The 14,761-nt window shown below is 47.6% G+C and overlaps 1 long non-coding RNA gene across 1 annotated transcript in view; it reads right to left on the bottom strand.

Annotated features, from left to right (window-relative positions):
- LOC105469724 (uncharacterized) overlaps positions 1-14,253 on the bottom strand; it is a 38,330-nt gene extending 24,077 nt beyond the window's left edge. The window contains exon 1 of the long non-coding RNA XR_011610276.1: positions 14,039-14,253. This is a non-coding gene — a long non-coding RNA (uncharacterized lncRNA). The remainder of the gene's footprint in view (positions 1-14,038) is intronic.
- Positions 14,254-14,761: the final 508 nt, after the last annotated feature.

Raw genomic sequence — 14,761 nt, 5'->3', positions numbered from 1 at the left:
AGTATGGGTATTTCTACCAAGCAGTCCACAAATGCACCAATCAGGGCTTTTCTTTCCAGAGAGCCGTTTTTCCTACACACCATTTAGTAAAGGCCAAAATATTTTTTACTGTTACTTTTAGGAATGTAATGAATTGATTGAGGAATCCCCAAATTCCTATTTTTATTTATTCTTTTACTTATTTATGTTTTGAGACAAGGTTCCACTCTGTCGCCCAGGCTGGAGTGCAGTGGTGTGATCATAGCTCACCTCCAGAGCTCAAGTGATCCTCCTACCCTCAGCCTCCTGAGTGCCTGGGATCACAGGAACACACCACCATGCCTGGCTAATTTTTTGACTTTTTGTAGAGATGAGGTCTCACCATGTTGTCTGGGCTGGTCTCAAACTCCTGGGCTCAAGCGATCCTCCCACCTCGGCCTCCCAGAGTGCTGGGATTACAGATGTGAGCCACAGCACCCGGCCGCTACATTCTTTTGCATTTTTACTTACAATTGTTCTAGCTTTATTGAGGTATCATTGACATGAAGCTAATTAACATATCCATCCCCTTACAGAGTGACCGCTTTGTCTTTTGTGGTGAGAACATTTAAGATCTCTCTTAGCAATTGTCAAGTATGTGACACATTATTACTAACTGTAGTCACCATGTGGTACAAGAGAGATCCAGAATTTACTCATCCTGGGGAAAACATTTAATTTGTTGTATTTAAACACTGAGAGAAGTCTGAAAAGATCTACAAAAATATGTCTGAGTAGTGAGATTTCAGGTGCTTTTTTCCAATTATTTATTTATTTATTTATTTATTTTTGAGACAGAGTCTTGCTCTCATTGCCCAGGCTGGAATGCAATGGCGTGATCTTGGCTCACTGCAACCTCTGCCTTCCGGGCTCCAGCGATTCTCTGCCTCAGCCTCCCGGGTAACTGGGACTACAGGTGCCCGCCACCACACCTGGCTATTTTTTGTAATTTTAGTAGAGATGGGATTTCACCATGTTGGCCAGGCTGGTCTCAAACTCCTGACTTCAGGTGATCTGCCTGCCTCAGCCTCCCAAAGTGCTGGGATTACAGGTGTGAACCATTGCGCCTGGACCACTTATTTTTAATTATTTTTATTTTTTTCTATAATAAACATGTATTACTTGTGTGATGAGAAAACATTCTTTTTATTTATTTTAACAAGCTAGAAGAAAAGAAAATCACATTTTTTGCCCACCTGTGTAAAGGAAACAAATTCTGACTAAGGAAACAAAAACATCTCATTAGAGACAAGATGGCAGGGGGCTGTTGAGCATCTTTCAAAAGTTGTGAACTCCTAGGGCCGGGCGCGGTGGCTCACGCCTGTAATCCCAGCATTTTGGGAGGTTGAGGCGGGCCAATCACTTGAGGTCAGGAGTTCAAGACCAGCCTGCCCAACATGGTGAAACCCCATCTCTACTAAAAATATAAAAATTAGCTGGGCGTGGTGGTGAGTGCCTGGAATCCAAGCTACTCTGGAGGCTGAAACAGGAGAATCGCTTGAAACCAGGAGGCACAGGTTGCAGTGAGCCGAGATTGGGCCACTGCAGTCCAGCCTTGGTGACAGAGCAAGACTGTCTCAAAAAAAAAAAAAAAAAAGAAAAGCAAAAGAAAAAAGTTGTGAACTCCTTACATAATCATAGGCATGATAAAACACAAATAGAACAACAGCATTGGAAAATGTGTAATAAATGTAAGTTAAAAGATAACTGTCTAGATATATGAAGTATTGCTATAAAATATACAAGCTCAAGATCCAGTTTCAAGTTAATGAGTGATCAGAGAAGGAAAAGAATACCATTTACACACCAGGAAATTAGGACAAAAAAGCGTCCCATGAAAAAATGCAAAGCGTCAGTAGCAATTCCAGAAAATACAACCAAAACAACACGAAAATCACTAGACACCTGTGAACCAGCTGAAGGAAGCAAAACCTGTGTTGTGAGGGCTAAAAGGGAAACAGGTTTCCGCATTGTCTGAGGTGCCTGCTATAATTTGGTTTTGTTTCTGGAGAATATTCTGACAGCCCTTCTTGGCTTCTTGAGGAAAAAAGAAGACAAACTATTTATACCCTTTTGTATCACTTAGGAAAATATGTTCTGGGCAGCATCTTCCAAGTAATATTTCTGGAATACTTCCAAAGGATGTTGATAGATATTATATAGAAAGTGTATTGTAATTACAAACACGGATGTTTCTATATTTCAGGACCTGTCAGTGCCCTTTACCTGCTAATGTGCCTTGTGGATCTCCAAAACTATGTGCCATTTACTCAATTAATTTGACCCCAGAATCGTTGTCATGGTAACTTTACTAACAGCTCACAGAGCATTAGGCTGCTGGCAATCAGACTGAGAATAAGAAAAGTATTAGGGGTTTTTTGTTTGTTTGTTTGTTTTTGAGACTGAGTCTCGCTCTGTCGTCAAGCTGGAGTGCAGAGGCGCAATCTCGGTTCACTGCAACCTCCACCACCCGGGTTCAAGCGATTCCCCTGCCTCAGCCTCCCTAGTAGCTGGGATTACAAGCGTGTGCCATCAGGCCTGGCTAATTTTTTTTTTTTTTTTTGTATTTTAGTAGAGACGAGGTTTCACCATGTTGGCCAGGATGGTCTCCATCTCCCGACCTCATGATCCACCCGCCTTGGTCTCCCAAAGTGCTGAGATTATAGGCGTGAGCCACCGCACCCAGCCAAGAAAGGTATTTTGTATTGAGATGTTATTGGTATAAGTAAAATCTCTGAAACAACCTGGATTTTTGCCAGCCGAGTAAAGTTTATCCAATTCATCTGCATTTAGTAACAGTTATTTGAGTGTAAGTTCTCTCTCATTTGCCAGTTAGATAAGCAGGCCTTGTAGACTTCTTACTTAAGTCACTGAGCCGAGAGTTGAACAGTAACAGAGAGCAAGCCCGTGGCTTGTCACCAGAGACCCATTTCCTCGGCTGCCACTGCTCAGCGGTCCCTGTTTAATTGGGAAAACCACCGGACTCCATTATCATCTAACCCAGAGATGCTATCAAGAATCACATGCCCTGCCGAAGTCAAACCGGAAAGTATATTTAGTGCTAGATGTTTGTGTATCTTTGTTAACCTTTAGAAAGAGGAAGAAGCTGGAGCCTGGTTCCCCATCAACGGTATCAGCTCAGCTAACTGACCCCGATTCGATCTTGAAGTTAGGACGAGGAATTTGCACTGTATAAACTCATTCACGTCTTATTCATTCTTACATGCTGTCGGTCTGGTTGCCTTCAATTTCCTAGGACGCATTTCTGTTTGAAAGTTTCCAGTCTTCTCCCAGCCAAATGGAGGGGCAGCAGGAATTCAGCCCATATGGGTCACAATGGGTTGGAAGGAGTTGAACCAAAGAAGTATCAGTATAAAACCAGAGCCTCAAAGACTCCACGGACACCAATGTGTAGCATATGCTCACAGACACTGTGCTCAACGGGAACCCAGGGTACCCTACAGGAGCAGAGAGAGGGTAGGAAGCCTCGGCTGTGGACATTATTTATCCCTCCCCTACCCCACCCCACTACTCCTTCCCTCCCTCCCTCACCCTATCCTGCTCCTACCCCACCCCTCCTGATTTTCCACATTTCTCTCTCTCTCACACACACACACACACACACACACACACAGAGTTTGTCTTCTCAGTAGCCTTCTGATCTTGGTGATTTACGAATCCAGAAAAATGCACAAAAGCAGTCATTAGCCAAAAAGAACCCATGTGTTCCTGGTAACATTCAAATGACCCCGGTACTCAGGAAGGTTTCTTGGGGCCATCAGCCTATCTGGAATGGCTATCACTCTTCAAGCCCAAAACATGTTTTTAAACACTTCTGTCCATTCATTCCTTCATTCCTTGGTCCAACACATCTGTGCAAAGCTCCTACAGTGGACAGTACCCCAGACTATACGTTTATAGTCTAGCGCAAGCCTGTCCAGCCCATGGCCCACAGGCCACATGCGGCCCAGGACCGCTTTGAATATGACCCAACACAAATCTGTAAACTTTCTTCACACATGATGAGATTTTGGGGGGATTTTTTTTTAGCTCATTAGCTATGTGAATATTAGTGCATTTCATATGTGACCCAAGACAATTCCTCTTCCAAAGAGGCCCAGGGAAGCCAAAGCATGGGACAGCCCTGGTCTAGGGCATGGATAATATCAAACACTAATATCTAGCAAATACGAAACTCAATAGCAGGGTGCATTTAGAACTAGATGATAGCCGAGTGCGGTGGCTCATGCCTGTAATCCCAGCACTTTGGGAGGTTGAGGCAGGTGGATCTCCTGAGGTCAGGAGTTCGAGACCAGCTTCACCAACCTGGTGAAACTCTGTCTCTACTAAAAACACAAAAATTAGCTGGGTGCAGTGGCGGGTGCCTATAATCTCAGCTACTCGGGAGGATGAGGCAGAAGAATCCCTTGAACCCAGGAGGCGGAGGTTGCAGTGAGCTGAGATCACGCCATTGCACTCTAGCCTCGGTGACAAAGCAAGACTCCATCTCAAAAAAAAAAAAAAAAGAACTAGATGATAAACACGACCAGTGACTCTTATCTCCAAACTCCCAATGCCAGTCATAAAAGGGCTCTTCCCAACTGCCTTCAAGAGCCCCACCTTCCTGGCCCTTCCCAGCCTCAGGAGCGTTTGCAGCATGTTTTTAATGATGGCTCGTGGTGGCTATGCGCTTCAGTCACAAGCAGAGGTTTGCAAGGTTATCACATTAACTGTGCCTGATCCCTTGCACCCAAATTACAGGCTGAAGCCACAAAATTGTCTCCCAATCAGAGGCCTCTTGCCGAACGCCCCCACAAACACCAAGTCCCCTTAATCAGAGTTGAGTGGATGTGCCGGTGAACTCTGCAACAGGGAGAACGCTGATTTTTCCAATTGTGCAAAGTACCTCAGCAGTCTCCCTCTAATTTTCCTTTTCATGTTCTTTTGAGGAGGTTTGTGTATTGCCAGTCAAGATTCTATGGCAAAAAAAAAAAGAAAAAAAAAAACATAAAAAGCCCACAACAGCGAAAACAACAACGACTAAATGCAGAAAGCAGTAGAGAGCTGCCTGCTGAGCCTCCGCCTGGGCTGAGGCTCCCTGAGAGTCCATCTCCATCCAGCCTTGGTGCTTCAGTTGGGCATCTTAGCATGAGAAGCTGGAAGTACATGATCTCTGTGTTTTCATGACTTGTCAGGAGCTGCCTTTGCAGACAGACCCCTACCTCCTGGCACTCCATGCCTGCTTCAAATATCAAGCCAGTCCACCTTCTCCAAAGAGAAGTCTCCCCGGACCTGCCAGCCACGTGGGATCCCTCCCTCTCCTGAGCCCCTGGAGAGCCTGGGATGGCAGTGGGAGGGAATGGTGGTCACAGACTCTGGAGGAAGTCACTCTTCCATAGAGCAACACGTATGGTGCTTGAGACACGCGGGCAGCTGTGGGTGGTGGCTGTGCGCAGCTGGCTGCTGAGCCGCATCGTGGCGGGGTGGGACCACGGTGGGGTCTTGTGTTGAAGGCCCAGATGCTGTGCACTTGGAGGCAGGGGCACCACTGCAAGAAGAGCTGAGTCCCGCGGCTCGAAAAGAGGGGTGGTAGGCCCCTAGGGGTGAGGAGAAGTTGACTTGGGTGAAGAGGGTCTTGGAACACCATGTAGTGATTTTAGAACACCTTCAGGGACCGCCGGGGAGCCACTGAAGGTGCCTGAGTGCACAGTAGCATCATAAGACAAGTCCTCGGGTGTAGCCTGCCAGGCAGGTGGGCAAGGGGAGTGGTAACATACAGCAAGCTTCACAGGCCTGACATCAAGCCATGTGATGAGGGTAACAGCTGACACCTTCTTCAGCACCAGCTGTGTGCAGACCCTGGGTCGAGGCACTTTACAGGAATTGACTTGTTAAATCCTCCCATTGTTATCACTCCATTTTACAGGGAAGTAAAACAAGGCACATGGAGAAAGCAACTCAACTAAGACCATGCAGCCAGCAAGTAGCGGAGCTGAGACTGGAAGCCCGGCGTCTGGCCCCAGAGCTGCACACGTCATCACTGCACAGCCTTGCTTGGCTGGGCTGTAATCCATCGGCAGACCTGGGAGGCAAGGAGGAGGACAGGCCTGTACGCTTGCTTAGAAATGAAAGGACTGAATCAGGAGCTGGAAACATGCCTCTCCTTTTGTATTAGTTATTCACTGCTACGTAACAAGCTGCCTCAATATGTTGCTTAAAACAACACTCATTTGTTATCACCTAGGTGACATGGGTCAGGAATGGGCATGGGGCTTAGCTTGGTCCCCTGGCTCAGGGTCTCTCACAGGCTGCAATAAAGGGCTCTTGGGGGGCTGCAGCCATCTCAAAGGTGGACTTTCAGGCTCACGCCCATGGCTGTCAGCAGCCTGCAAGGCCGTGCTGTCTGTGGGCTGGAGACTGCGGTTCCTGGCCATGTGGACCACCCAGAGGACAACTCACAACATAGCAGCTGGCTTCTCCAAGGGCAAGGGCTCAAAGACAGCCAGCAAGGCAGACGGCACAGCCTTTTCAGAGCCCGGTCTCGGAAGGGACGTCCCATCACATTTCCTTGGAAGTCATAGGCCTCACCCACACTCAAGGAGCAGGGGATTGCACAAGGGCAAGAGTGTCAAGAGGCAGGGCTATTGGGTGCCATTCTAGAGATCGTCTGTCACAACTTTTAAAATCAGAGCTTATTTTATAGTTCTTTTTTGTGTTATTAAAAAAATGTTAATGATCAGCATTGAAAAACACAAACATTTCATGATCGGCACTGAAAAATGCAAAAAGTGTTAAATAAAAACTCTCCAGATTTCTGTCTCCTCGTTCATCATTAGCCCTTGTTGGACCTCCTTTGTCCCTTGCCACTGCTGTGGCTCAGGCTGGGTCCCGCTTCATCCCTCAGAACTGGGACTTTTCTCCTTGTCTGGGTACTTTGTCCTCATATGTGCCCCACCCTCCCAGAAGCCCCCCATCCCTGCATTTATGACCACTGACTCTTCTGTCTCTTCCATGAATGCAGACAAACCATTCACATTCCCAGCCAGAGCCAGCTCCTCTGCCTGTGCAGTGGGCCCCGCTCCACAGCCTCCCCACTTTGCAATGTTTGCCTCTCCCCAGCATCATTTTCCTTTTCTCCTGGAATGTTCCCATCAACAAACGAGTCTGCTGCTATTTCTCCCATTGAAAAGAAAATAAACCCCCCTGTGACCCATTCTCCTCTCCAACTTCCTTCCCTTTCCAACAAAGCTGATTTCTCCCCTGGCAGCTCTGCTCTCAGACTTCCTGCTCCACCTCACAAATCCTGACCCCACTAAGAGTCACCACCACGTTGCCATTGACTGTGTCTCTGTGGCATCATTGTTCTTCCTTCTTATCCTTCGTGGCAGAGGACAGGCCTCACTGAGGGCTAGGAGACCTAAGGGAATCATAGTAGAGAAGGGAACAGGTTAAGTTCCACAACTTGAGTCACTGCCCCTCATTCCTGGGAAGCACCACAGGAAGTTCAGCCCTGCACAGGGCCCCCTCATCCCTGTCCCTGTGCTGTAAGACCCACCGTGGGCAATTCCAAGTCTCTTCCTCTCATCTGGAGCACTGCCTCTTGCCCTTCAAGCCTGTTGCCCTTCCAATCTCTGCCTGTCTTCAAGGAAACCACTCCCACTGCCAATATCATGAATACAAAGTGGCTGAAATAGGGTATAAGTGTATTTTTTCCTCTTATGTACAAAACTTGGTATGGTGGCACTACTCTGTAATTTGAGTAAAGGGCCCTCATCACTGTGACATTCCTCATCCACATCATTCAAGAAGAGCCACTGCCATGTTTGCGCCTCATCAGGAAAAGGAAAGGGAGAAGGGGAACGCATGCCCCTGCCTTTTAATGCCCCAACCCAGGAGTTTCAATCAGCACTTGCTCTCACAGCCCATTGGCTAGGACTTAGTCACAAGACCATCCCCTGCTGCAAGGGATGCTGGGAAATGTAGTCTTTAGCTGAGTAGTAGGTGCCCACTTAAAAACTCTATTGCTATGGAAGGAGGAGAGTATCAAAGATATCAAAGGGCACTGAGCAATGCCGGCCACCCAAAACCCTATCACCCAGCACTACCTTTTCCCATCTCTCTATATAATGCTCCTGGGAGGAATTGAGAGGCTGGGAGACTCTGGAGGTCTAGCAGCCTTCAAGGTGTCCTGATTTGCCCTAGTAGACAGCAGGCTGCTGCTGGATCAGACACACATGTGTCTCCCAAGGACCTCATGAATTCTTAGAGGTAGCATGGTTAAAGTTCATGCTAAGGAATACATGGCTGCCTTACTGCTGCTTACTCAGCAGCCACCCCACCGGCCCTGTGGCAAAAGCATTGTACGTTGATGCTATAACTGTCATTTCTCTTTCCATTTCCTCCTGCTTTCGGCCCATGCCCTGCATCTTAGGAGGCAGAACCCAGGCCTCCTGTGCTCCTAAGTTATCATCATCCAGTGACATGAAGGCCTGCCTTTGCATTTACGTGCAGCATCTGCCCTGGGACCAGACCAATTAAATTCTACCTGAAACACCAGCCTCCCATTCCACTGTCTGCTGGAAAGGAGGTGATGGGGAATTTAGGATCCTCCTGAGCCTGGTAATAGGGGGCTGGGCAAGAGGCTCCTCCCTCCATGACGGACAGAATCCCACGTAGCTACTGCCCAATAAAACACAAGGGATTTGGCTCAGGTGTTCCCAGGAAAGCCAGGGAGCCTGGGGCCTGGAAAATACCTGGGTGTCTTTTGAAGTTGTTTCTGGTTGGATTCTTTTCTCTACTATAAAGGTAGTATTTGTTCATAATAGAATACAGTGTGTGGAAGTACATAACAGAGTATAGAAAAGGGAAAAATTGGCCAGGTGTGGTGGTTCATGTCTGTAATCCCAGTGCTTTGGGAGGCCGAGGTGGGCGGATCACCTGAGATCAGGAGTTTGAGACCAGCCTGGCCAACATGGTGAAACCCTGTCTCTACTAAAAATACAAAACAAACAAACAAACAAAATAGCTGGGCATGCTGGTGCATGCCTGTAATCCCAGCTACTCCAGAGACTGAGGCAGGAGAATCCTTTGAACCCAGGAGGTGGAGTCTGCAGTGAGCTAAGACGCACCACTGCACTCCAGCCTGGGCGACAGAGCAAGCCTCTATCTCAAAAAAAAAAAGGGAAAAATCACTGTGATCATCCCAAAAGTCTCAGCTCCTACTCTTTTGCTACATGTCCTTCAAACCAGCTATGTATTTATTTTGCTGAATTGATGCTGGTTTTATCTTTTGTATCTTGCTTTTTTTCATTTACTGTTCTTCCATCCAGTGAACACACCATAATTTACCATTCTCCTCTTCTTGAACATGAGATTGTTTCTAGGGTATCTCTTGCAAATATGATAATTGGCAATGATGTAACAGGTCTCTATGCAGCTTACAAAAGTGATCAGTCCTGGTGTCCTCCTCATCCTAGTTTTTGGTTCCAAGCAACAGAAACCAATGCTGGCAGATTTCAGCAGAAAAGGAAAATCGGATGCAGAAGATAGGCAGGAACAAGGGAGGCAAGACAGTATGAATCATAATGAAAGCATGCTGCAGATCTCATCTCATGAGAAGCCAGGGCCACCCCTCCCCGCCCCCACACCAGACCCTTCAATAAAACTGCAGGGGCTCAGACCTTGTCACCAGAGCCCATGGCTCTATGATGGGCACCACAGATACTGCTGCTCATAAACCTGGATGTCCCACCCAGTTCTACACTAGAAGACATTTCCTACTTTTTCTGATTCTTCCCACCACCAGCTCCCAATTCAAAATCTTGATCAAAAAAGATGAAATGTATAGATAATGCTATTTATAATGACATCAAAATATCAAGTACTTAGGAAGAAATCTAATAAAAGATGCATAACACACAACACACACACACTCACACACACACACCTGCAATGAAATTAAAGACAATCTAAATAAACAGAGGTCTATATCATGCCCATGAATCATGAATTGAATGACTCTGTTAGTAAAGTGTCAATTCCCTCAAAATTGATCTATAGATCCAATACAATCCCAATCAAAATTCCAGCATCATGTGTGTGCAAGCATGTAAGTTGATTCTGAAATGTTTATGGAACCCTAAGGGCCAGGAATAGCCAGGGCAATCATAAAAGAGAAGCGAGTTGGAGGATTTAGCCCACCAGATACCAAGAATTCATAGTGTACAGCTTCCATGATGCTTCTACGGTAAGGACTGATCAAGAGACCAATGGAACCGGATAGAAAGTCCAGAAACAAGAGATTCATGTTAAATGAGCAGATTTTAGCTGCTCTTTTCACAAAAAAAGTAACTATGTGAGATGACGGGTATGTTAATCCGATTCACTCTGGTAACCATTTTACTATGTATATGTATCTCATGACGTCAAGCTGTCAGGTTTATTTCAAAAATACATTTTAAATAAAACCTTAGCAGCGTTATTCATAATAGCCAAAAAGTGGGAACATTCTATTTTTTAAAGAGCAGAAACTTTATTCCTCAAAGGAGAAATAAGTTAATAATAAGAAGAATTAAGGCCAGGTGTGGTGGCTCATGCCTGTAATCCCAGCACTTTGGAAGGCTAAGTCCAGAGGATCACTCAAGCTCAGGAGTTTGAGACCAGCCTGGGCAACACAGTGAGACCCTATGTCTACAAAATTTAAAAAATTAGCTGGGTGAGGTGACAAGTGCCTATAGTCCCAGCTACTTGGGAGACAGAGGCAGGAGGATTGCTTGAGACCAGGAGGTCAAGGCTACAGTAAGGTATGATCGTGCCACTGCACTCCAGCCTGGGCAACAGAGCAAGACCCTGTATCTAGGGGGAAAAGAAAGATGAGCCTTGTGAAAGAGAAATGAAAACAGCATCCACATATAAACTTGTACCTCCATGTTCACTGGCAGCAGTGTCCATGGTAACCAAAGGTAGAAACCATCCTAAGGCCCATCAAGTGAAGAATGGATAAACAAAATGTGGTCTATTGATACTATTGATAGTACCCGACCATAAAGAGGAATGAACCATGGACACATGCCACCTGTGGGCCTTGAAAACATGATGCTAAGTACAAAAAGCCAGATGCAAGAGGCTGCATAGCATACGATTCCATCTGTTGAAAACGTCCAGAAAAGGTGGATCCACAGAGAAAGCAGATTAGTGATTGCCAGGGGCTGAGGAAAAGGGGGAAGAAAAGGGTGAATAACCACAAATGGGTCCAGGGTTTCTCTGGCGGATGATGAGCATGTTCTCAGATGGTGATGGTGACTGTCCAATATACCAAAATCCATTGAACTATATACTTTAAATGGGTGAACTTTATGGTATGTAAATTATTTTTCAATAAAGTTGTTTTTAAAAAATAAAATAAAAAGGTGAACCCTGCCATTTCTAGGTGCTCTGGAGTTTACCGTTTTTCTCCTTGCATTTTGGAGTCAGAGTGAGAAGGCATCTCAGCTCTACCATAGCTGAATGATGCAGCGGGCTTCGGTTTCCTCATCTGTAAAATGGGGATAAAGGGCCTCTCCTTGGAGCTGCCGTGAAGATTGAATCAGATGCCCTCTGTGAAGATGCGGGGCAGGTGGAGAGCACAGTAAGCGTCCCCGGGGGCTGCGCCATCACCGCCAGCGGGACTCACGGGTATCTTTGCCCGGGGAACAGCCAGGGTCTCGGGAGCAGCCAGGGTCTAGGCAGAAGGGCTGCTTCCCTACGGAGGCTCCTAACTTCCCCATCTCCTCCCTGTTTCTCCCCTGCCCACCCCCAACTCCTGGAAGTTCGACTCCCTGCCTCCTCCTGGGCCTCCCCTATATTGCATCTCCCCAGTTACTGTCTTTATCTCTCATCTCTTCTTTCCAAACAGCCTCTGTCTAGCACCTTGGAGCTTGCATGGTAATTCACGAGTGGGTGGTTCACAGGTGGGTGGATGCCGAGCTTGGCTTCATCAGATGGCAACCAAAGGACAGAGGCCCGGGGGGCAAGGGAGCTCCAGGATCTGTCTCCCGTTGGAGAAGCCCAGATTCACCTTCCCAGAAAGCTGCTTTGGCCTCACCACCATGGCCCCTACAGCCCCTATGCCCCTGACCCTCAATAACCTTCAGTGGCGCCCTTCTTGCAGCTGTAATTCCCCTCTTGGGATGCTACAAAAGGGATTCCAGGGATTTTTTTCCCCGTAACTCAAAAGGGATGGAGTAAACAATATATTTGCCCGGGACAAGGCAGCTAAGGGAAGGCCTCAGGCTTCCTTTGCCTTTGCCTGGAAGTATACCAACCCTTAGCCCAGAGGGCCAGCAGAGAACCAATGCTCCGAGCCTGGGGACCCAGGGAAAGGTTTCCAGGCTGGACATCCCAGGAGCCCTCTCTCCCTTCCCCATAGCAAGATACTAAGAGCAGAGGCTGGCCTGGCAGGCCATGTCGATGCCCTGAGCTGACATGGCCTTGGCAGCTTCTTGACAGTTGTGTCTTTTTGTTTCCAGCAGTGACACTCACTGACCCACACCTTTGGCCAGCGTCCCTTGTGACTGCCCCCTCCCGCTTGAGCAGAATGGCTCCTATTACGCAATGAGTGCCAGGAACCCGGCCAGTCCATCCAAAGACAGGGCAGAGCCCTGGGCTACTGACCCTCTTGGGCCAGCCGAAACCTCCCTATGGCTTTGCCTCTCATCCTAGCATTGACACTTGTGCCCTTAATTAAAGTGCTTCTTTTTTAAATCAACATTTCTACTCTTTTTGCAGAGTAAGAGAAAAAAAAGTTAGGGGAGAAGAAAGAAGGAAGGATTAATGCGGTTAATTTTTTTTTTCATGTAAAAGTTTGTTCCATGATTTAAATCTCATGGCCACAAACAGCTCAGAAGTCAGCATAGAGAAGCAAGCTGACAGATTATAAAGTCATTTGTAAAATCCTCTTTCTGAATATAAACTGAAATGTGTAATTAATTCCACATACTGCATGTGGCACATGGCCTTCATCCTGCATAAGAACAAATACATGAATGAATAAATGGAGCAGGCCTTGACACACGCCAGGCCCTGCGCTAAATGCTTTCCACATATTACCTTAATTACTCCTCACCGTGGCCTTGTGAGGAAAATGATCATAGCCCGTTTTACAGATGGGGACAGAGATTTGTCCAAGGCCACACAACTAGTGGCAGATGTAGGTCTGTGTGTGACATTCTTGTTCAGTTTCATAAATGTGGCTGCCACCTGCCTGAAATTTTGAGAAAAAAAAAAGTGGTTTGGCTTTGCATGAATTCCTGAAAAAGTAGATTTTTATCTTTATCAACTTCTAAGCAAGCTGGATTTATTCTGACAGTGTCCATGACATGGCTACAGACCATCACTGTTGCCAATGTTGTGAACCTGAACAAGGCACCTGGACAAGTTTCTCTGTGCCTCGGTTTCCTTACCATTAAATGCATTTCCCTGAGATTAAGTGTGTGAAACTATAAGTTGGCTGGAGGAAACACCTCATAGAAGTGAGAAGATGAGGATGGGTGGTGGGTGAAGACTTTTTCTCCAAACCCTACAGGAGATGGACCTCAAAGCAAATGGCCATGCTTCCCGTAGACTGGGTGAACTGGTGCTGCTCAGGGCTAGAGGTGTGTCTAGAACCATGGGGACTAATGCAGCCCCCACCACCCTAGGGTATATAACCTGTCTCCCTCCCATAGGATAGCAGGGACAGCTCTCTGTCTAAGCCAGGATTCAGTGAGATGGTCCGGGAGGGGCCTAAGGATTCCTCTGACTCATCCAAGCCTCGGCTCGGGAGGCAACACAACCTAGCCTGGATCTCAGGGGGCCACAATCATGCCCTGAAGCTCATGAGCCCAGGCAGGCATCCTGTTGGTTAAGGTCGGGCTCAGGGTCCAGGGATGCACTAGATTCTTTATCTTAAAGTGACCCTCAGGCAAAAAAAAAAAAAAAAAAAAAAAAAAAAAAAAAAAAAAGCTATAGGCAGTTTCTGGACGTTTTCCTACTTGTTAAGCACCTTCTGGCTCCGAGCTTTCCAGCCACAGCGCACTGGACGCCATGGGAAGGGTGCAGCTGCTCTTTAGTACTTTACCAGCGCTGAGAAGGTGGAATGGTCACGGCCCGATTCCGTCACTTTCTTCGGCCGGACAGTCGCCCTATTACAGATTCCAGTAGAGCCGAGCACCCTCCTTCCTGCCCGTCTTTACAGATGAACACGCTATCGCTCCAGCAGTACAACCCGCCTTATTACGTAAAAAAGCAGCCCCTATCTACCCGCAGGGAAGGAGTATGTTCGGCATCACAGAGGGACCGGCGCCGGAGTTCAGCGTCCTGGGAGGTCCGCATGCGCTCGGGAACCGTGATGCGCGTCTTTTCTAAGCCTTACGGTAAACGCGAAAGCAAGGCAACCACGTGGCGGTGGAACCGAGGCCGGGCGGGAATGCGCGGAATGCGCGGCGCGGCCTCGCGCGGCTCCCGGGCCACGGCCCAGGGTCCGGCGGCGCGCGCTCTCGCCTCCCCCGTCACCTCTTCCAGCCGCACCCCGGCCCTGGTCCTGCCACCCAGAACTCGCTGGGCAAATCGTGCCCCGCGTGAACACCCAGGAGGGACTTGGAGACCGAGCGCGGCCCATCAGTCCCTCAGACCCTGCGAACCCAGAATTCCCTAAGGGGTCCGAAACCGAATCCTGCCCCCAGCCCTTAAGGCACGGGCTCCAGACACCCCAGGGGAAGGGCGCGGG

This window comes from Macaca nemestrina, chromosome 12 (assembly GCF_043159975.1).
Source record: "Macaca nemestrina isolate mMacNem1 chromosome 12, mMacNem.hap1, whole genome shotgun sequence".
Lineage (NCBI taxonomy): Eukaryota > Metazoa > Chordata > Mammalia > Primates > Cercopithecidae > Macaca > Macaca nemestrina.
Note: the sequence above shows the minus strand (reverse complement) of the source record. Positions and strands in the feature narration are given on the sequence as shown.